This window comes from Ctenopharyngodon idella, chromosome 19 (assembly GCF_019924925.1).
Source record: "Ctenopharyngodon idella isolate HZGC_01 chromosome 19, HZGC01, whole genome shotgun sequence".
In the NCBI taxonomy this organism is placed as follows: Eukaryota; Metazoa; Chordata; class Actinopteri; order Cypriniformes; family Xenocyprididae; genus Ctenopharyngodon; species Ctenopharyngodon idella.
The window spans coordinates 20,775,594-20,800,711 of record NC_067238.1 but is presented as its reverse complement, the minus strand read 5'-3'; the positions used below and the strand labels follow the sequence as shown (position 1 = coordinate 20,800,711).

The 25,118-nt window shown below is 37.9% G+C and overlaps 1 protein-coding gene across 1 annotated transcript in view; it reads left to right on the top strand.

Moving 5' to 3' along the window:
- Positions 1-12,784: 12,784 nt before the first annotated feature.
- The window catches only part of dtnbp1b (dystrobrevin binding protein 1b), a 62,181-nt gene continuing 49,847 nt past the window's right edge, over positions 12,785-25,118 (top strand). Inside the window, 1 exon segment of the mRNA XM_051872638.1 lies at positions 12,785-13,134. The gene's annotated coding sequence lies outside the window, so the exon portion shown is untranslated.

The window sequence follows — 25,118 nt, the reverse complement described above, 5'->3', positions numbered from 1 at the left end:
AGCAATAAAGATAACCGCACCCTGGAGAGGATTGTGAAACAAAACCCATTCAAAAATGTGGGGGAGATTCACAAAGAGTGGACTGCAGCTGGAGTCAGTGCTTCAAGAACCACTACGCACAGACGTATGCAAGACATGGGTTTCAGCTGTCACATTCCTTGTGTCAAGCCACTCTTGAACAACAGACAGCGTCAGAAGCGTCTCGCCTGGGCTAAAGACAAAAAGGACTGGACTGCTGCTGAGTGGTCCAAAGTTATGTTCTCTGATGAAAGTAAATTTTGCATTTCCTTTGGAAATCAGTGTCCCAGAGTCTGGAGGAAGAGAGGAGAGGCACACAATCCACGTTGCTTGAGGTCCAGTGTAAAGTTTCCACAGTCAGTGATGGTTTGGGGTGCCATGTCATCTGCTGGTGTTGGTCCACTGTGTTTTCTGAGGTCCAAGATCAACGCAGCCGTATACCAGGAAGTTTTAGAGCACTTCATGCTTCCTGCTGCTGACCAACTTTATGGAGATGCAGATTTCATTTTCCAACAGGACTTGGCACCTGCACACAGTGACAAAGCTACCAGTACCTGGTTTAAGGACCATGGTATCCCTGTTCTTAATTGGCCAGCAAACTCGCCTGACCTTAACCCCATAGAAAATCTATGGGGTATTGTGAAGAGGAAGATGCGATATGCCAGACCCAACAATGCAGAAGAGCTGAAGGCCACTATCAGAGCAACCTGGGCTCTTATAACACCTGAGCAGTGCCACAGACTGATCGACTCCATGCCACGCCGCATTGCTGCAGTAATTCAGGCAAAAGGAGCCCCAACTAAGTATTGAGTGCTGTACATGCTCATACTTTTCATGTTCATACTTTTCAGTTGGCCAAGATTTCTAAAAATCCTTTCTTTGTATTGGTCTTAAGTAATATTCTAATTTTCTGAGATACTGAATTTGGGATTCTCCTTAGTTGTCAGTTATAATCATCAAAATTAAAAGAAATAAACATTTGAAATATATCAGTCTGTGTGTAATGAATGAACAACACTTTTTGAATGGAATTAGTGAAATAAATCAACTTTTTGATGATATTCTAATTATATGACCAGCACCTGTACTGTAATAATAAAAATGCAGAGGAAAAAAACAGTTTGTTTTACAGCTATGTAAGCGAACCAAGCTCACAACTATGTTGTTATCTCCCATGTTAGCCGAGCACAAACGTGAATAGCTGATAATGCATTACACTTTGTAAACAAAAGTCGTGCTCCATCCTTGATCATTACTCCAAGTAATAAGACAGACAAGCTGCATTAATCGACACATTTTTAGACAATATTGGACCCACATCTGAATAGCAGAACTACAGAAATGTGAGTTAGCCGGTCAGCAGGAGACATACAGACTAGGGTGTATGTTACACAACATAACATACAAAATTACGAATTTTGAACGATCGCTAGAAAATATAAACATCAATTATTAATTATACTTACAGGTTGAGATTCAGAGGAGCAAGCTGGTCCAAATAAACTGAGCATTGATCCATATTTTAAGACCAAGTGTTTTGTGAATCCTGCGTTAAACTCCCCGAGGTTTGAGAAGCAGTCGTCAGTAAAATGACGGGAACACAACAAAAGATTGTACTGCTGTGGTATTGTTGAAAAAAATGAAATTTCCCTGGCGTCTCCGCACACAATAAGTGGGCGGACATATATGCTAATATTTCGTTGTGACGTCACAACGAATCGGCTTGGGATTCGTTTTACAAACAACTTGTTTAATTGACTCAGAGTTGACTCTTACTTTTGAGAGACAATAACTTTATATACGGTGCACTTTCAGATTTAAAAATTTGCAGGGTGTTTTCTTTCACTTAGAGCTATGTTACACACTACATGAAAGGTAATTTTCAAAAATCCATAATAGGGGCACTTTAAATCTTTACAATGTGTAAAGAACATTAATTAACATTAACAATAATCAAAGCATTTATATGAGCACAGTTACAATGTAGGTACACTTTTGTTGTAAACACATTATTGTTGACAGATAAAAAATATTGGTATCATATAACAATGAAAACAATCCAGTAATATTAATAAATATTCATTTAAGAAAACCCAATAAAGCAGTGGTTCACAACTCTGGCCCTAAAGGTCCACTTTTTTTTGCAGAGTTTAGCTCCAACCCTAATCAACCACACCTGAACAAACTAATCAAGGTCTTCAGGATTACTAGAAAGTTACAGGCAGTTGGGTTTGATCAAGGTTGGAGCTAAACTCTGCAGGACAGTGGACCTTGAGGTTCATAGTTGAGAACCCCTGCAATAAAGTATAAATCAGGGGTGTCTAATCCTGCTCCTGGAGGGCCAACGTCCTGCGATGTTTAGTGCCAACAAGCTCCAAAATACTTGCCTGGAAGTTTCTAGAGAGTCTGAAGACCTTGATTATATGGTTCAGGTGTGTTTAATTTTTAAATCAGCCATCATAGAAGCCTTTCTTAATTTATAAATGCTAGAGTAGGAAGTTGATACTGACATATATTTGTTTTGCTTGTGTGTCTCTAGTTTTCTAGATGTCTTTGTTTTCCTGATGTACTTGCTCGCAACCCAAGAGGAGCAACTGAGGAGCATGAATAATCAGGGACATGTCTTTGATTTCACATAACTTATTGATAGAAGTGAAGTACCGTAACTATTTCCATTCATTCACATTTAATGAGCTCTTTGGTAGTTGATCCTGATTACATGAATATTGGCAGTGTTTCATCACATCTTTATCAACTTTAAAGGTAGGGTAGGCAATTTCGGAGAGGCAAGCCATAACAAGTTAGCTTTTAAAGCATAAGATCCCACCCTCCTTTCAGAGCGTCTCCAAAGCCACGCCTCCTCCAAAACACATGATCACACACAGCCAGAGAAGAGTCTGCAAAGCGCAACTGAATCTCATGGCCATATTTTGAGGTGGCTAATTTGTACGACCTCAATTGTACGAATTCATACGTTTTTTGCTAAATCGTACGTATTTTGCCAAATTCATATGAATTCGTACCTCCCTAACCCCACCCCTAAACTTACCCGTCACTGGGGTTTAGACAAATCGTATGAATTCATACGAGTGAAGTCGTATGAATTTGTACGAATTAGCCACCTCGTAAAATACGTACGAATTGGTCATTAGCATTAGCGAATTGGATAGCGTTGCAAAGTGCCATGAGAGACGGTGTTAAATCACCTCCTGTCTCAAAGCACAATAACATTACAATAATAATGAACATAAACAACTTATAGCTCTGACTTGTACCAAACGTTACGGGTTGCCATCTCTTAAGTACGGTAATTATGACTTGGTGTGAAAGCAGCATAAGCTTGTTGTTTTGGTTCAGGAGGAACTGTAAAAGGGGGCTGTGGTGCTCGGTGACTCTGCATAGCCTCATGGAACACACTGATGACATGTGATGTCTGCGCGAGCAGGGTGCGTGGAGGTATGCAAATACATAGGTTGACAGGCAGGTAGACATCCTATGCACTGACTGCATGGAAGATATAGGGCCTATGTACATTTTTTAAAACACTTCTATTAATGATTGCTATCAGGATATGAAGATAGTTTCAATAACAAAACATTTTTTTCTGAAAAACTATACCTACCTTTAAGAGCCAAAATAAAAACTATTATAGCATGCTGATTATTTTGAATACTAGACAGATCAAACTTCACAAAACTACTTTAACCACCCTGAATTTCCAATAATATTACCAGCATTTTCCACTTGTTTTCAAGAGTGCATACAACACCTACTATATACATGTGACATGGAAAGTGAAATGGACCTGTCTTGCTCCCTTGTTAACATGAATCAGGGTTTGGTAAATGGTAAACCCAATCCTAAACCACAGCAGAGAGTGTTGCAGAATGAGAATGAAGCAGTAGTAGATTATAATTCTCATTTTGGTGTGTAATAACAAAGAGGGGTTAAAAAAGTGATGATTAGTGAAATGGTTAACTTGCATAATAACAAGAACATGTCCTTCCACCAGGGGGCAGTGTAAGTGTATAGTAATTATTAATGATAATTATGGTTACATTATTTAAATTGAATTGAGTGTAATCTATGTTTTGCATAATACCTATACTGTTTAATGCTAAGGGTTAGCGCTACTTATACCCTAAGTATAGGGTGCTGCAGGAATAAGTTTTAAATCCCAGAAACTAGTTAGCATTTTAGCAATACTGGTTCCATCGTCCCGAAGTCAATGGGTTTTTTGACTGTTGTCAGCAGTCATAAAAACACAAGTACAAAAACAACAATTTATCCCTGCCTATATTTATAAAGACTATGGTTTCAATTCATAGCAACTATATATCTGGGTACACAGTTATTTCCAAGGCTCTCCACCAATGACGAAGTCATTTTCTGTTCACCTTGAGTGCTGCTTCCAGAGTGACTGAGTAAATGCCAGACTAGCCTGGCCAATTGCACGCTGGCACAGGCTGAATCACTCCGTATCGCACTCAGCTGGGCATCATGCCCACTGTTTCTGCCAAAAGTGCCTACACACAGGTTTAAAACACTCATCCAAAATAGCCCTTCATCTGTATTTGGTGCTCTGTCTCAGCTCATGCATAAAATCATAAATATTCCTAATCCCTCTGTGTGTTTGTCTATGATTGCTGCCCTTCTGACACATAAAGAACAATGTCTCTTAGACTTTCAGGCAAACATACAATTACTCCCACACACATACCCATACAAGCGTGAGGCCTCATGCTGAAAGCAGGCTGGTGTGGGCGGCTCTGTGCCAGTGCTGCTGCTGTGGCGGCCCCACAGGAAGAGCCCAGGCCGCTGGTGTATGGATGCTTCCTCCTGTCTTACTGCTCGAGCAGATGTTCTACAGACGTGGAGATCTGTGTGACGTACCTCTCCAGAAAAGGCTTATTTATAGCTCACCAGCAGCCACAACTCACTGTTAATTGTGAAGTTATAATCATTCCTTGTGAAAAAGACTTTCGCAAACTTTTAAAAAGAGTACTTATTACAGAAATAAAGTACTTTTTAAGTATGCCATGTTCTTGGTGTGTTCTAGTCAACACGCACAAATAAGTAGACTACTAATTCAAAAGTCTTTAATAATCAAACTAGAAGAGCACACAGGAATACAAAATAGCATAAACACACTCAAAGTGAAGACGATAACCGACAGTGAACTGAACAAAACAGGAAGTATCTAAACACAGAAGCAAACAAGAAGACTTTAATGAGGCACAGGTGTAATTAATCAGAAACCAAAGAAACTAGCAAGGGGATTAACAAGTCTAAACTGAAACACATTAAACATTAAACACGTTAAACACGAGTGAAAACACATTGAAATCTACAAACCCGATTCAAAAAAAGTTGGGACACTGTACAAATTGTGAATAAAAAAGGAATGCAATAATTTACAAATCTCATAAACTTATATTTTATTCACAATAGAATATAGATAACATATAAAATGTTGAAAGTAAGACATTTTGAAATGTCATGCCAAATATTGGCTCATTTTGGATTTCATGAGAGCTACACATTCCAAAAAAGTTGGGACAGGTAGCAATAAGAGACCGGAAAAGTTAAATGTACATATAAGGAACAGCTGGAGGACCAATTTGCAACTTATTAGGTCAATTGGCAACATGATTGGGTATAAAAAGAGCCTCTCAGAGTGGCAGTGTCTCTCAGAAGTCAAGATAGGCAGAGGATCACCAATTCCCCTAATGCTGCGGTGAAAAATAGTGGAGCAATATCAGAAAGGAGTTTCTCAGAGAAAAATTGCAAAGAGTTTGAAGTTATCATCATCTACAGTGCATAATATCATCCAAAGATTCAGAGAATCTGGAACAATCTCTGTGCGTAAGGGTCAAGGCCGGAAAACCATACTGGATGCCCGTGATCTTCGGGCCCTTAGACGGCACTGCATCACATACAGGAATGCTACTGTAATGAAAATCACAACATGGGCTCAGGAATACTTCCAGAAAACATTGTCGGTGAACACAATCCACCGTGCCATTCGCCCGTTGCCGGCTAAAACTCTATAGGTCAAAAAAGAAGCCATATCTAAACATGATCCAGAAGCGCAGGCGTTTTCTCTGGGCCAAGGCTCATTTAAAATGGACTGTGGCAAAGTGGAAAACTGTTCTGTGATCAGACGAATCAAAATTTGAAGTTCTTTTTGGAAAACTGGGACGCCATGTCATCCGGACTAAAGAGGACAAGGACAACCCAAGTTGTTATCAGCGCTCAGTTCAGAAGCCTGCATCTCTGATGGTATGGGGTTGCATGAGTGCGTGTGGCATGAGCAGCTTACACATCTGGAAAGGCACCATCAATGCTGAAAGGTATATCCAAGTTCTAGAACAACATATGCTCCTATCCAGATGTCGTCTCTTTCAGGGAAGACCTTGCATTTTCCAACATGACAATGCCAGACCATACACTGCATCAATTACAACATCATGGCTGCGTAGAAGAAGGATCCGGGTACTGAAATGGCCAGCCTGTAGTCCAGATCTTTCACCCATAGAAAACATTTGGCGCATCATAAAGAGGAAGATGCGACAAAAAAGACCTAAGACAGTTGAGCAACTAGAAGCCTGTATTAGACAAGAATGGGACAACATTCCTATTCCTAAACTTGAGCAACTTGTCTCCTCAGTCCCCAGACGTTTGCAGACTGTTATAAAAAGAAGAGGGAATGCCACACAGTGGTAAACATGGCCTTGTCCCAACTTTTTTGAGATGTGTTGATGCCATGAAATTTAAAATCTACTTATTTTTCCTTTAAAATTATACATTTTCTCAGTTTAAACATTTGATATGTCATCTATGTTTTATTCTGAATAAAATATTGAAATTTGAAACTTCCACATCATTGCATTCCTTTTTTATTCACAATTTGTACAGTGTCCCAACTTTTTTGGAATCGGGTTTGTAACATAACCCTGACAATATACTTAACTGAAAGTAACTGGTAACTGTCCTCTTATTGGTCAGAGTTTCCACTGCGTCATCCATCAAGATGATTGACAAGTTCGCTTCATGAGCTTATTGTGGCTTTTTTTAACTGTCAAGATGCACTCAAACACTATACGAATGTCATTCCCACTGTTAAATTATAGGCTACTACATTCATATTAATTCAAGCGCGCTCTCTCTGTATCTCCCAGTGCTGTTTTGTAGGCTAGCTGTGTCGAGACAAACATTATATATGAATGTTATAATGCAGCTAGAGCTGAAATCAAGGCTTCGTCGGGACCGCATTCTTGCACAGAGAAGTGCGATTACACAACATTTTAAGATGAAAAGAGACAAGCGAACCGCCTCAGAGTTCGTTTGCAATTGGGCTGAGACCACCTCGTTCAGGTGATCTCGGAGCGATTGTTTTGCTGCGATTGTCCGAGAGCGATTGCCGTGTTCACATATGCCTAAACAAACCGAGCCAAGGATGAAAACGCACCAAGTTCCGAAACAAATGCTCTGGTGTGAAAACACCCTATTGCAATTAAATAAAAATTTATTATAGATTAAATTGATATTAAATGCAATTAGCTCATTCACACAGAACGCATTTTTGCCTAAACGTGAGGTGCAGGCAGTGGAATGGGGAAAAAACGCAAGGTCTCGAGATGCATTTTTAAAAGTTGAACTGATTATGAGCGCCACGTTTTTAGAGTGCCATGTCATGCGCGAGACGCTGTAAAAGATGCAAGACGCAAGCACAATGGTTTTGCACGTCCGTCTAGCGCGTGCTTACATAGAAAAACAATGGAAAAGTAGCGCATTGGAATGGAAAAACGCATTCTGTATGAACGGCCCCTTAGGATGCTTTTTGACCCACTTAAGAAGGAATGAAGTACATCTTTATTTGTAGTTTCATACTTACTTAAATTGTCTTTGAAATATGGTTAAAATGTACTGCTGAATGAACTGACAAACATTTGTTGTAATATAAAACATACTTTAAACTCAAAAGAACAACACTGCTATCTCAAGGCGGATGTCAGGACCGAATAACAACAACACACACACACACACACACACACACACACACACACACACACACACGACGAAAAAGTGCATGTGTCATACAGACTACTTTAATGATACTTTTCACATTTACTTTCAACTAAATTCAAAAAGACCATTGTATATAGATAAATATGTAATAGGTTAACCAACTGCGAAAAGCTAAGTTTGAGATCTACAGTGGATGGAAAATTTTTCATTAAATAATTACTTAAATTTGTATCACACTGAATTAACATATTAACCTCAGAATTCTCTTTTGGTGTTACACAGGAGACAAAAACGACATAAAATGACAGTTGCATAATTATGGTGATGTAATACAAGCATAATATCAATCATTTTCATTTGTTATAAACAAAAGAAATATTTTTTCCTAGTAAGTAACCCTTAAAGTTGGCATGAAACTTTGATAATTGCCTTAATCTTTAAAACAAATAAGAAGATTTTGATCGAACTACAATCACCTGTCAGGTCACAAGTCAAGTCAGTCAAGAGTAGAAAATTATTAAAAACATTCAAATCAGGAAAGTCAGAATCAAAATCAGAATGCATAGTTCGTGCATAATGTCCGTCAAAACCAACACACATTGAACGATTTATTCACTTGAACACATTTATTCTCTTTAGCATGCAGTGTGAAGTATTTCACTCAGTTCCCTGATCATTCCGATTCCGTTTCAGGAAGTGAAGAACAAATTTATTCTCATGTGTGTTATGTATTATGCACGTTATCGTCTCTGACAGACAGCATGTTGTTATGTCGATGTTTTTAGTTCTAATATTCCAAACGACAGCCAGCCTAGGTTTTTGACGGACGTGATAACGTAAGTGAGTGGTAAACTGTTTGATTTTTGGGTAATTATAAAATGTGCTGGAGACGTTCAAAATGCTTTTTGTGTAGTTCATAATTATACTTATTTTACAAAATGAAGTTTATTTAATAAATGTTTGGCTTGCCAAAAATGTTACTTTCAGCTGTTGCAAATTCATTGACTTTTGAAAATAGTTAATTTTTGCCAGGAAATGAGTGGTTTTGATGTTTTTATTGTCTCTTATAACAAAAATATTTTATTTAAACCCATGCAAATGCAGATCCTGTTGTAAATTATAGTGTAAAAATCACCTTTTAAAACGGTTGTTCCATTATTACCCCTTAACAGATTTTAAGTCTTATTCGAGTGAAACAGCTTCTTGAACGAGAGAAAAAAAAAATGTAGGGCGGGACTTTATTTTGTCCATCAGGAACAAATGCTATGATCTCATGCGAGTGACAGGTTGTACCGGCCTCAAGCCGGTAAACACGTCATCAATGCAGAGAAAGATGTCATTGCAAGAAGGAGAGGAAGGCACTAATACTAAAATAATAGTAATGTACACAGATAAATCATTCATAATAAACACTGCAATATTCAATAAAAAAAGAACTGTCAATTTTGATTTCATAAGCAATCCCCTCCAACAGAACGATGCCCTAAGAGCATCAGATGAGATTTGCATTCTCTAAAGTGTTCTTGTTTCTAGGTCAGTTCAACAGTTCAACAGATATCCAACCAAGCTGAACAAAAAACTCGTGCTCATCTGCCTGGCTGAGCAAGTCATATAGTCTTACTCTTTATTTAAGATAATCAGACCACACAGTGGAAATATAGGTTTGTGTGCTGCTGAAAGGCATCTCTTATTTGTCCCAGTTCACCTCATATCTTATTTATCAGAATTAAAAGAGCCATAGCTGGCAGAGAGTTAAGTGAAATTGATTCATGCGCCCTTTACATAAGAGAGTGCATTCAGATATTAACTGAGGAATAATGCTCTTTTCTATGACCACACATAATGTTGCAGATTGGGTCACGCTCAGGGAACAGACCCGTGCAACAGTACAGGCAGATGGTATAATATACGCTGTAATTAATTGTCTAATAAGAATCCTAATTAAAAATCTGTCATTGGAAAAATGGTATAATTGAATTAGCTCTCCAAGTGCATTCATCTGGAAATTTTATTAAGTAGATTAAATGTTATTTTAGCACAGAATGAGTTTGAAGAACTCTCTCTCAGAAAAGTTGAAATATTTGTTTCTTTTAGAAACAGAACACACTGTGAGAGTAAAGGTACATGATGCAAAAATTATGTACTTTTATTATTGTACCTTAGTACATAGAACACCTTATATAATACCATGGGACTTCTAAGAATTCGTACGTTTTGCGCTAAATCGTACGTATTTTTGAAGTTGGCAAATTATCACTTTCCAACCTATTAGATACGGTGTTAGTCTTTTGTAAAATCCCTTTTACTAACACAAGCACAAATATCAGTAAATATTAGGATTGGATAAATTCTGTGATGTTTTGTAAAATGACAGAGCATATTTCTGAAAGTCCGGTATTTTATTGCAATATAGCTATAATTTTTTTTTTACAAGGTACAAAGTTCATTAATAGGGGAGACCGGGGATGGTTGTAACACGGGTTAGTTGTAACACTTCCAATTTCTCCAACCTGGAACAAGTTACAAATCATCTGATTCACTTCACACATGCTCAGTTTAGTCCTTATTCCAGACACAGCAGATTTTAGAGGAGAAAAACTAATTTTGATGTCAGAAAGTAACTTTTTTTATTTCATTTATTTTTATGGCAATTCCTCCTTTGTAGTTAAACTCATCAAAGTTAAATTATGTTTATTGTGCATCTGCGTAGATATTTTTCATGCAAGTTGCTAATGTTTTGGCTGTTAGCTGTAAAGTGAGCTAGTTCATGGCTACAGGACTCTGGGTTAGTTGTAACATTAATGAAGCATGTTACACAGCCCACCCCAAGTACATTTTTAGTTGTATATATGTTTTTTGTTTTTTTAAATTTCAGTATGCCTAGGTCAGGGGTGTCCAAACTCGGTCCTAGAGGGCCACTTTCCTGCAAAGTGTAGCTCCAACTTGCCTTAACACACCTGACTGGAAGTTTCTAGCATGCTGGACCTTACTTAGCTGGTTCAGGTGTGTTTAATTGGGGCTGTTGCTGAACTCTGCAGGATGGTGGCCCTACAGGAGCAGGATTGGACACCCCTGGCCTAAGTCTTGGAAGAGAAAGACGAATTGAGGGATGTAAAATGAGCATTTGTTACACACGCACACACACCAATTATGTAAAAAAAGTCTTAGTTGAATAAAAAGCTTTCAAAACTGATTTTTTTTTTTTGTTATAATCCTTATTTCATAATGTTACATCTCACCCCAGTGGATTTCATAATGTTACATCTCACCCCAGGGTCTGTTACCCGGACTATGGGGTGAATTGTAACATTTCACTCCTCGTGTTTGAAACTAAACCATGTGTTTTCTGTTTGTGCTGCAAAGATAACAGCTATGCCATTTAATAGCTGACACTTGTAACTGGTTTTAATCACAATTTGAACGCAACCATCCCTGGTCTTCCCTAAATGATCACAGAATTGTCATAACTATCCCTTTAAAGAGCCTGAAAGAGTGTCACCATAGTGTTTGTACCATCAGAGGCTCCTGTATTCTGAGCGTGTGCTGCCCTCATCAGGCGAAACAGCTTTCAGTATTGTTTCAGTCAGTCCTCCACAAATTCACAGATTTTATATCAAGACGTTTTTTTTCTTGCATGAAAACATTTATGTATACAATTACAATAATAAAGAGCTCATAAATTGTGCATTTCTTTCATATTAAGGATTAGAGTACATCGGCTGTAGGCTACAAAAGAGATATTATGCAATCAGGTTTAATTTGGTTCTTATGGAACACAACTGGGATATAATATAGAATGTATCTTCGTCAAGGCCGTAACCTTGAACATTTTGATATTGAACAATGATGTTATAACGCTGAGGCAGTCCAGCCTAAAAATGTAACTTTTTAAAACTTTTTATGATCCTAACAACAAACCATTTCACTTGGCTGTTACAGATTAAAGTATATGAAATTCAGATGAAAGGCTTGCATGGGCAATACATATACCGATCATAACTTTGGAGTAATTAATATATTTTAATATTGTCTCTTATCTCTTATTTTTGAAGTCTCTTATGCTCAAAAATAACTGTTTTCTATTTTCATATATTTTAAAATGTAATTTATTCCTGTGATGGAATTTTCAGCATCATTACTCCAGTCTTCAGTGATCTTTCAGAAATCATTCTAATATGCTGATTTATTTCAATGATCTTTTTATCTTTAAATTTTAATGTGAATTTTGCTCTATTTCACCACTAGATGGCATAAAAGTCTGGCGAACTGTGTTCTTTGACCTGCCACATATATTCTCTAGTAGTTTATCTTCATTTAAATCTGCTTATAAAACATACTGAAACAAACTGACTACTGATGCTGTTTTCACACACTTAGCTTGTTTTCTCATTAATGGTCTTGACATGCAGACAGTAACATTGACCCAAACAAATCCAGTCTGAAGACACAAAGATGTCTCATCCCAAAAAACCAGGACAGCATTTTTGAGTCTGTTTAATAAGTACCATGACCCAATAATCTAATGAGGACATGGTTTGTGACTTAAAGGGTTAGTTCACCCAAAAATAATGTCATTTATTACTCACCCTCATGTCGTTCCACACCCGTAAGGCCTTCATTCATCTTCAGAACACAAATTAAGACATTTTTGATTAAATCCGATGGCTCAGTGAGGCCTGCATTCACAAAACACTGCTTCGGAGCTTTGCGAATCGAATCAATGACTCGGAGCGCCAAAGTCACATGATTTCAGCAGTTTAGCCGTTTGATAGGAGATCCGAGTCACTGATTCGATTCGCAAAGCTCCGAAGCAGTGTTTTGAAATCGCCCATCACTATATTGTTGAAAAGTCGTTATTTTGTTTTTTTGGCGCACAAAAAGTATTCTCGTCGCTTTATAATATTAAGGTAGAACTACTGAACTCGCATGAACTGTTTTAAATATGTTTTTAGTACCTTTATGGATCTTGAGAGAGGAAATGTCATTGCTTTGAATGCAGGCCTCACTGAGCCATCGGATTTAATCAAAAATATCTTTGTGTTCCGAAGATGAATGAAGGCCTTACTGGTGTAGAACGACATGAGGGTGAGTAATATATGACATTATTTTCATTTTTGGGTGAACTAACCCTTTAAATCATAAAACAAAACATCATCTCATAATCACATCTGAAAGATGCAGAGGAAAGTGACAGAGGTAGTATTAGCAGCGTTTTTATTTGTTTGTTAGGCAACACATAGCAACAAGATAAAGGACACTAACAATGCTTAGCAACCAGGCAACTTTACAGCACCCGAGAACACTCTAGAGACCCAAGATTTTCAAACTATTTTAAACTTTAAGACCAGGGTTTTTCCAGTCAAAATCAATGAATTAATACACACTCGAGGTATGTTTTTTTTTTTTTTTTTAAGAAATGAATCCTTTTATTCAGCAAGGACACATTGCATTGATCAAAAGTGACAGTAAAGATATTTATAATGTTTAAAACATTTTTATCTCAAATGTTTTTAACAAAGAAGATAATCGAAGGAAGAAGATAACAGGAGAAACGTGGTAGTCAAAACAACACAAGACAAAGAACTGAACAAACAGGGCTATACATACACAGGCAAACACGGGAACTAAATGAACAACAGGCAAACTTAATTAGTGATTAACTGGCACACGAGGATTTCTGGATCATGTGACACTGAAGACTGGAGTAATGGCTGCTGAAAATTCAGTTTTGCCATCACAGGAATAAATTAAATGTTTTAATATATATTAAACTAGAAAACAGTTATTTTAATTTGTGGTAATATTTCACAATATTACTTTTTTACTGTATTTTTTAATCAAATAAATGCAGTTTTGGTGAGCACACATAACATATATACAACATATACACGCAAGTGTATAAGGATGAAGGATGAAAGAGTACATTTTCACTAAAATACTCTCCTAGAGAGTCTAGAAATTCATTAAGCTGGAAGATTCAGTGTTAGGGAAACTAAACATCTTTAATCCATCTACTGTGTAGGCAGACAGTGTTTTCTATGGTCACAGTTAGATTATTGTCATAGAGATTGGGTGATCAGGGCCATCATGTCTGAGCAATTTATCTTTACAGAGTAATGCTATTAAAAACAATCAGGTGAGTGTTTATGGAAAAATACAGCTTTTTAGAAGAAGTACCAGTTTGCTGCATGGTCTGTTGTTTCTAAGGTGTGGGCGGTGGATCGTGGTCATATACAAAGAAGAGACAGATCCACGTAATGACAACCAAACAGGATAACAAAATGCTTCAGATAGCAGCAAGTTACCTGTTTGACTCACAGAGCTCTGTTAAACCTGCTTACAACAGCATGTTTAGGTTACATTACAGACTCCCTGATGATGTGCGCTAATTATCTATTTTCATTTGCAGTATGTGATTACAACAAAACACACACCTGTAAAAGCTGAGAGAAAATAGTGTGTTTCATTTGTGACTGTCTGTTTTCGTTTAATTATGCATTTTATTTCAACTCTGAACAATTTTCTATAAGCAAATAAAAAAGCAGCTAGTGTACATAGAGCCAGATTGATATACAACAAAACAGCTCAAACACATACCATAGTGTTATGTCTTTTTGGACCTGCACAATGGCAATACCTTGATATACCAAGTACATAATACCATAGTATACCATAGTTCTGTTTTTCTAAAGGGTCCATTAAAGAAACCCCACTGATGGGTAGGTTTAGGGGTGGACCCTCATGCCAGGGGCGGAGCTACATGTTAGGGATGGCACCGGCCCTACTGAAATCTGGTTGGCTACCCCAGGCCCCTCCCCCTACGTATTGTGAATGGCTTGTTTTTATAGGGTTAGTTCACCCAAAAATGAAAATTCTGTCATCATTTACTCACCCTTATGTTGTTCCAAATCTGTGAGACTTTCGTTCATCTTCGGAACACAAATTAAGATATTTTTAATGAAATCTGAGCGATTTCTGTCACTTTATTGATTCAAAAAGTTCATAAATAGATCGTAAAACTAATCCATAAGAATTGTGTGTTTTAGTCCAAATTAAATCTGTTTAGCTTTATATGCTGAACAGATTTAATTTAGGCTTTTTTTTATTCACATATAAACAATATGTATATGTCAATTCATATGGATTAGTTTTATGATTTCTTTATGAACTTTTTGAAGTGTCAAAGTGGTAGTTGCATAGCTGTCAATGGAGGGACAGAAATCTCTCGGATTTCATTAAAAAGATCTTCATTTGTGTTCCGAAGATGAACGAAAGTCTTACAGGTTTGGAACAACATGAGGGTGAGTAAAATATGACAGAATTTTCATTTTTGGGTGAACTAACCCTTTAAGCTATTCGGTTTCTAAAGGTCTCTGGTGAAGTTAACAACTCAAACAGAAATTCAGATTCAAATGTAATTTCAATAACAATGTAATTTATTTTTATGATAAAAAGATTACAATAAATGTAATTTCTTTTTATGATGAACAGAATTTAGGCTTTTACTCACATATAAACCTTGATCAGCGAACATAAACAGATGCTCAACAAGACTTGAATGATGCACGAAAACAAACCTCTTCCAGAAGCTCAAACGTGTTGCGTAACACACGAGAATGAACCTCATTCGTTATACTTTAATAGTAAATATATGTTTCCCAAACTAAAATGTGACCAAATGCTCTTCACACTCATGCTTCATGCTTATGTTTTTTTTTTTTCTCTCTCTAAAAATCTTAAGTTTACGTACAAACCACATTGGACGAATTAATGCAAAATTGCCACCTCGTAAAATAGTTCTCATGAGATCAGGTTGGAATCTCTATTTTCTTCTAAAGTATGTGTGCAGAGGCAGAGCTAATCTGCCTTTAATCCTATAATTGAGTTCAGCAACCACTGCCTCAGATTGAGTCTAAAACACACATGCTCTCTCTCACACACACTCCTTTTAAAACGCAGCGTGTTGTCATGTGTATCTCTGCTATAGTCACTATTCCACATGCACTTTCTCATCTGCTTTCACCCCACAACTCCCCTGCTCTCTCTCAAGCGTTTCAGTCCCTCAACGTTACTTCACTCCATCTGTCTGCCACCTTCAGTTTAACTCTCACTTGACCTGTCAAAACAATCCCTTCATCTGCGACCTGCCCTTGTGTCATCATTTGTTCTTGCTCTTAAAGGAACAGATGCAAAACCACCAAATAAAATTGAAACATCTGTCATCATTTACAATTATTATTAGCAGGATATTCATGCTGCTCTTTTCCACTGGTGCCTCCCCTGAAACCCCCGCCCCCCCCCCAAAAAGCCATAAAAGTAGTTGCTATATTTCTACAAAATTTTCTCTTTAAACATCTCTGTGCAGACTGCTGTGGAGATTCATCAAAGACCCTTAAATTACAATCTTTGTTCAGTGACACTGCATTTCAAGGCTGTTTATGAGTGTGTTGATTTAGGTGAGCCTCTTATGATGTGTGAGAGGCGCCATTTGAACCCTGCTCTAGCAATGTAGTTACAGGCTGAAATTTGATCATGGCCGGCCATCAAAGCACAGTGTGTGTTGTGAGTGCTGTGTGCTGCTGTCTGGCTGTCTGGCTGAAGATGAAGGCTTTTGCTCCTATGGATCCATATCTATGTCATCATTACCGCACACATCACAGTCTCCTAAACTAATGCTTTTGTTAAGGATAGCAGATGTAGTCACTGTTTTCAAGCCCACTGAGCAAAGTCTGAGTAAACGACAGATGGACAGTGTTCAGTGTTTATTATATATATATATATATATATATATATATATATATATATATACCAGTGTAGCCCAATTCACGAATAAATGGACTGATAGGTTCTCAGATGGTCGCTCCATTTTCATCAAGGATATGGGTCTAGACCTTTTTGCCATCTGACGAAAAAATAAAATAAATAAGAAGATCCTGATCACGGAAACTGATAGCAGAGATAGGTAAGAACCTAATTATAATTAACTGGATTGGAAAGTTTGAAGAACAAATTTTATATTGTCCTGTTGTAAAAAGCCTTGTTTTAGGTGTTTTTTTACAGAAGCCCATAACATTGTTTGCAAAACTGATCCAGTCACAGTGCTTTGATATTTTGGAATTTCTTTCTAATGTTTTTGTTCCTCAAACAACTTGCACTAAAACTTGTGATTTATATATCATTCAAGTAGCCTGCATAATATTAATAAAACAACTTGTCTTATGTAACAAAGACTATAGAATAACACAAGACGCGTCACTCGTATTGTTTTGAATGGGAGAAAGTGCAACGCGCAATATGGCGGAATAAGTCCCGCCTTCTAAATAAGAGCAAATCGCCGATTGGTAAAGTCATCACGTCACTGCAGCAAACAATCAGACGCGCGCTTCCTATAGAGATGCGCACTTAGCACTGCGCATGTGCACTAACCTGATCCAGCCTGAAAAATACAGTTTTTTTTTTTGTCATGATTCGAGCGTTTAGAAACAAAATTTATGAGACAGTTGTTGTCAGTTTTCATTGGTAATTTCAAATATGAAATTTTATTGAAAGCTTGGCAAACAGCTTTAGAGAATTTGATGTTTCCCCATTCAAAGAGATAGGAGCTGCACTTGCATGCCCGAGAGGAGTTTCAAAGATGGCTGCCGAGTGAAATTACTTGTCTTAAAGGGACTTTGGTAGTAATGATAGACCAAATCTAATGAGCTCAGAGACATTTAGAATCTGTTGATGTGTTTAATATGCTGTGTCTTGACTTGGTTCCCAGGATATTGGCATTTTTAATTATTTTTTAAACAACAGATGATTATACTTTGTGGTAATGCAACCGTTTCGCATATTCGTGAACACAAATGTATGTCATAAATTCACTACATCTATGCGTGGATGCTTATTGCTTTGGTGTTGCCACCCTTTATAGTCCTCATTGCACCCCCTTGCCACCCTATAAATAAATTTCTAGATCCGCCCCTGAGAAAAAAAAAAAAAAAATATATATATATATATATATATATATATATATACTTTTTTATCACAATAAGCAATTCTCCCACCAAGTAAAATAGTTCATTAGCATAACCATAGCCTCTTTATGGTTGCCAAATTTGGCACACAGACACAGAGTAAGTGTGCATCTCTTTACAACGGCTTCCAACATGACTCAAGCAATCAGAGTCAAAGCTATTTTACAAAGAAAACTCAGCACATATCAGGTCAGATCAGGTCTGATTTAATTTCCGAAAAGTCAAGAATAAAGCTGGCCATAGACAGCATATGTTATGAATATTTCATCCCAAGCCTGGCACAAAGTGTGCATGTGCAGCTGTATATTGAGAAGCAATTAGAATGGTGTCACACTGCATGTTTGATCACTTTTATGCCTGCCATCAGCTTAATATGACAATCCTTGTAGTGAATGTAAATGAATATGGAAAGGCAGCTTAGCTGTCTACATAATTTTAGCTCATTAGTACTAGTTAAAAGATCTGAAACAGTTTGCAAAACTTGTGTCAGTGCTGTGGTATTCATGAGATTTGTGGTTTTTCCCTAAGTTGAATACAGAATGCGTAGGACGTAGCATAAGCGTTTTGAACTGCGAGAGTTTTACACTTTCTTCGTAAATTGAATACAGAAGGCGGTCTGGCGTAAGCTAGATATTTTACTTTATAACGTGTTAAATATGGATATTTTTCTTACACAAACACACCGTTTCGCTTCAGAAGGCCTTTATTAACCTCCTGGAGCTGTGTGGTGTACGTTTATGATGGATGGATACACTTTCTTGAGCTTCATACTCATTGGTCCCGTTCACTGCCATTATAAAGCTGCGTCAGGATATTTATTAATATAACTCAGATTGTGTTCATCAGAAAGAAGAAAGTCATATACACCTATAGCATCAGGGTGAGTAAAGCTTGGGGTAATTTTCATTTTAAAGTGAACTAATCCTTTAATGTTTGCTTTAGATGAACTAAGAAAGCTTGAGCCCAGCTGCTCATGTGGGAGATGCAGGTTCAAATCTAGCCTGTCAGTTTGGAAATTTTCTATCTTCTCCATATCGATAGTTTCAATACAAAGACTTAAAAAAGACGTGACACAGTTGTTAAATTTGTTATGTTTTGCTTGTAGGTCAAATATGTTTCAGATGTCAGGATCTGTCACTTAGTTTCATACTACATGACTAATATTTTCACATGAAAACCAGCCCTTATATTTTCCCTGTTCATTGGTTTTATTGGCCTCTCGCTGACCTGCTCTTTCTGAATATTATTAATATCCTCATGTAGCTACTGTCAGGCAAACATAGTCTGTTCCTGTGGAGCAATATTGAAAATTGCAGGCAGTCGCAACACACAGAGCCATTACAGTTCATGATTTGCAGAGAGTAAATGAAATGAATCTAATAAAAGAGAAACTGACACTGGTAAAGAAACAAACAAGGCTGGTGAACTACCAGTCTGTTTATGAAATGCATTTCTGGGTAAAACTGAAGCACATAGTCATCCTGGCCAGTTGCTAGTATTGCTATATATAATGTTATAATAAATAACTGTATAATATAATATTGTGTGAAATCTGTTATGCTCACTCGAGCCTCATCATGCGCTGAATACCTCTGAAACAAACTAACCCTGAAACATAACCTGCTCTGGGGCAGGTTCTGCTCAGAGAGTAAGTTGCTATGGCTACTTACATAGTTATACCTCCATTTTTGGAACTGAAAGTTGAGGTTAGACGCTTAATCTGAGTAAACTTACCCAAGTACGTCACATAACCTGCTTTCTGGAGTACCCCCCTGCTCAGTGAGTTTCTGTTCAAGGTTCATGTTCAAGTCATTGTCTGGTTTTGTTTATTTTGTATTTGTTTGACACTTTTTAATAAAACTGCACTCGGATTCATTCTCGACTTACACTATATTGCCAGAAGTATTGGGACACCCCTCCAAATCATTGAATTCAGGTGTTCCAATCACTTCCATGGCCACAGGTGTATAAAATCAAGCACCTAGGCATGCAGAATGCTTCTACAAACATTTGTGAAAGAATGGGTCACTCTCAGGAGCTCAGTGAATTCAAGCGTAGTACCGTGATAGGTTGCCACATGTGCAATAAGTCCATTCGTGAAATTTCCTCACTACTAAATATTCCACGGTCAACTGTTAGTGGTATTATAACAAAGTGGAAGCAATTGGGAACAACAGCAACTCAGCCACGAAGTGGTAGGCCACGTAAAATCACAGAGCGGGGTCAGCGCAACTTTCGCAAGAAGTCGCCAACTTTCTGCAGAGTCAATAGCTACAGACCTCCAAACTTTGTGTGGCCTTCAGATTAGCTCAAGAACAGTGCATAGAGAGCTTCATGGAATGGGTTTTCATGGCCGAGCAGCTGCATCCAAGCCTTACATCACCAAGTGCAATGCAAAGCGTCGGATGCAGTGGTGTAAAGCACGCTGCCACTGGACTCTAGAGCAGTGGAGACGTGTTCTCTGGAGTGACGAATCACGCTTCTCTTGTCTGGCAATCCGATGGACGAGTCTGGGTTTGGCAGTTTGACGGTACTTGCCTGACTGCATTGTGCCAAGTGTAAAGTTTGGTGGAGGGGGGATTATGGTGTGGGGTTGTTTTTCAGGGGTTGGGCTTGGCCCCTTAGTTCCAGTGAAAGGAACTCTTAATGCTTCAGCATACCAAGACATTTTGGACAATTTCATGCTCCCAACTTTGTGGGAACAGTTTGGGGATGGCCCCTTCCTGTTCCAACATGCCTGCACACCAGTGCACAAAGCAAGGTCCATAAAGACATGGATGAGCGAGTTTGGTGTGGAGGAACTTGACTGGCCTGCACAGAGTCCTGACCTCAACCCGACAGAACACCTTTGGGATGAATTAGAGCGGAGACTGTGAGCCAGGCCTTCTCGCCAACATCACTGGCTGACCTCACAAATGCACTTCAAGAAGAATGGTCAAAAATTCCCATAAACACACCCCTAAACCTTGTGGAAAGTCTTCCCAGAAGAGTTGAAGCTGTTATAGCTGCAAAGGGTGGGCCAACTCCATATTAAACCCTACAGATTAAGAATGGGATGTCATAAAGGCAGGTTTCCCAAAACTTTTGGCAATATAGTTTATATTGTGTAAACACTGTTTTCTGTGGTAAATGACAGTGTAATATAGCTCAGCTTGTTTTGAACTCGGAACATCATCTAATAAATCCCCTCACAATGACGTAGACAGCATCTGGCATCTTACACAACTTTATAGGGTAGTAGAACAATTTGCTTATCAACTCATTTTGAACTAAAAGATTGAAGCACCGTGGGGGGAAAAAACGTAGGTGGCATACTGCATTTTTGAAAAGCATAAATTCATGTCTCTTCAAGAGGACTGTACAATGAACAGATGGCCTGCAAGAGATACTGCAACAACTTTCTATGAGTGTGTGTGCCTGTACTTCTCATCTCATTGCAGGAACACCTGCTGAGGAGTGTTTGACACAGGTCTGAACTGACTCTGTCGCCTGCTGCTGTGGAAAAGTCCATGTTTTCTGTATTTATGCTCGACTACAGACATTTGACAGATTGGGTTGCAAACTATCCTGCCTGTGGAAAAGATCACACCTGCCAGAGTGACAGAACACCTGCCAGAACATGTCAAAGCGCTACCTGCATGCTTCCTACCTCTCTGGCTGTGCGTACAGCCGTCTTCAACCCCCCCATGAAGCCTTACAGTTTTTCTGATTTCATTGACATCAGTGCTATACTCTTGTAAATGTATGTTTTTCCTCTGGCGGTAACTGTAAAACCTTGTACAAACACTTGCTCACCTCTGATTCTAAGGAGAAGCCAAAGGGAGCTCTGATTCAAAATTTGAAAGTTGCCCTGAGCATAGTGTTGCTTAGCAACCGCCTCCTACCTTCACAGCCATGTAGCCGGTAGCAGGTTTCAGAGTAGTCAAATTCAGGCCTGGACACTGAAGTCTGTTGGGACCTTCATCCACACACGCCTCAGCACCTTCATTTACTTTTGTTCATCTTTTGCTTCAGAATGTGCTCTGTTAGATTGAGATTCTATATTCAAATCAGTATCTCACAAACGTCTTTTTTCCAAAGAGCCCTGTAAGAGACCTCAGCAAGGGTCTCTATGTTCAGGGCTACAAATATTGCATAAGGAGCATGCATCATTGCACAAGTTTAAAACAACAGATATCAAATCAAGTGAAATTTATTGTCAAACCAGCCACATACACACATATGGTGGAACAACTTACTGACAGCATGCTTTACTGCACAAATACTAAAAACATACATTAATAATTAATAAAAGAGCATTCAACATTATTAAAAAGCATGCAGTATTATATAAACATTTCACAAAAGCATGCATACACATCACTGCACACATACAAAACAGGACATGAACTTTACCACAGATATTACACAACATGCATTCTTTATTTAAAAAGCATTCAGTATTATTTAAATATTGCACAAAAACATTAATGCATAAATATTAAACAATTAATTATTAATGCATAAATATATGAGCAGACATTATTGCACACATTAAACAGAGCATATATTTTAACTAAGATTTTTTTTTTTTTTTTTTCTATGTTGGTGAATATATCATTGAAATATATTAATATAATAAGTAAAATAATTTGGTAGCACTTTATTTTACAGTCCTGTTTCCCATGTACATGCAATGTCCTTATTACAGTAGTTAAAATAACTGGGTAATAACTAGGTTCTAATCCTGAATCTACCCCTAAACCTAACCTTAACCCCTTATATTACCCAGTATTTTCTTAGGTAAGTACAATGTAAGTACACATAAGTACACGTAATGTAAAAATAAAGTGCAACCAGTGCAACAGATCAGAAAATCACCTATATTAATGAAACATTCATCACGATCATAATTATTTAAATCTGTTTTAACTACAGATTCAGCAGGTTCATTGTAATGTTTGTTAATGTAAACAGTATATTCAGTATACAGTGAATAACATTATTGGCTTACATTTAATGGCAGTTTAGTGTTAAGTGATTAATTTACATCAAAACAAAAAATAACATGTATGCCTTCATCTCCGAAAACTTATTGAATTCAGACAAGCTCAGTGCTGACTCGTTTTCCATCAGTTCTTTTTCATAAATTGGAATGTGTGCAAATGATTGTGGGTGATTAAAGGATGTGAAGGATACACTTGATGCATCCTTCAAAATGAGCTGAATGAAGGACACGAAACGAAGGCTTTCTTTCAAGGATCCTTCAAATTGAAATGGCGCTTGATGACGTGGCAGCCGAGATATGCAGCCTTACTAGGACGCAACCTTCCATTTGAGAAGCAGTCATAGCTTATATAGATGGTGAACAGGAAATGACAAGACAGGGACTGATTTTAAAATGACAGAGGTCAAAATTCAGGTATGGGCTTCCTCTGGTAGATGGAGGCATGTTCAAATGTTACAAGTGGCATATGTTGTTCATTAAAGGTGCAATGTGTAAAATTTGGGAGGATCTATCGACAGGGTCCCCCCTCCATGTCAAGTCACCATTATGCGGCGACGTGTTTCTACAGCAGCCCTAAATGGACAAACACTCTACAGAGTGCGTTTCGTCACAATGTTGTTGTTCTTCTAAATCGTTCGTGTTGTTAGAGGCAGCTTGCATCGTCACTACGTTGAATACGCACAGAGTAGTAGTAGTAGTAGTCATCTGGTTTATTAAAAGCAGAGACCATTCTTTGTTAGAAGTAAGAAGAAACCTCATTGCTTCACACAAGCTGCTCTCTGCTCTCTCAGACAACGACATGTCGGCCAGACGGCCAGCGTAGCTTCTCCAAAAGCGAGGGGTGTGCGCCATTAGTTGCAGTTCACAACCTTACCTTTAAAGAACATCCATGGAACCTTTCAATTGCACAAAAGGTTCTTTATAGTTAAAAAGTTTTTTTTTTTTTTTTTAAATTTGTTCTTCACACAAAGAAAAAAAATTCTTTAAGAAATGTTCTTTGGGGTTCTTTGGGGAGCCAAAAATGGTTCTTCCATGGCATCGCTGTTTTTTTTAAGAGTGTAACTTACATGAAGAGCACATAAACTACATCACATTTATAACTGAAATTTGTTATGCTATAATTTAATTTATAAATTAGTTTTTGGCTAAAGTTCATGTTCTGTATTAGCTGTGGCCTACTGCAGTCATTAGTGCTGCAATAGGAGATTCACATTTCCCCATAAACCCTGTATAAACCTCATGCTTAAGCCCACGTCAGATTTTAATGCTAATCTGTGTGCTGGCCCATCACAACTAACGCATTCTGACATCAAACATACAGAGGTCTCTGGTGCTGAACTCGGCCCTTAAATTACACAGTCAAATGTCAAGTGCATGCGGCTTTTCTGTTTCTTAATCTCCCTACTGAGGAAATGAAGGCGAGGTGGAGAACAGGAGGGACGGTGCGCTTTGGTTCAGAAGCTTTTAAAGCCCTTCCATAAAATGCACAATTGTTAAAATCATCCCCTTTGATGTACAGTATCTGAATGAATTCAGGTCACAGTCTGAATAAATGAATGAATTGCAATGAATGCCTGCTCAAACAACTATCATAAGCACACATGGAGTTCATTTCAACACATGTACAAGTATCATGTCAATGGAGTGAGTGAATTATGCAGTTGAAAAATAGTATATGATCAGCTGAGAGCTCAATGATTCGTTCCCCTTGGTAAAAATTTTCAAAGAAAAACAGTATTATGCCTCATTACGCACAGAATGTACACATTTGTCAAGTCTTATTTTAATAAGAAAAGGAAAAAGAATCTAGTAATCCAGTTTGCTGATCTGGCACTCGTGTACGGCTTGAGTATGAGCTCACCACAGTTACTGGGCAGCAGTGCACACAGAGCAGATGACTTTGAATAAGCACTGCACCTCAACAATAATATTTCATTTTTTTTGCTGGGAGGCGATTTTATTCACTTTGTTTTTCACATTTACTCTGTTCTCTACAGTTTTCTTGGGTGCAAATCAAACATGATCCCCAGCTGCCCTACAGGCTCAGAGAGTTTTTGAGCTTG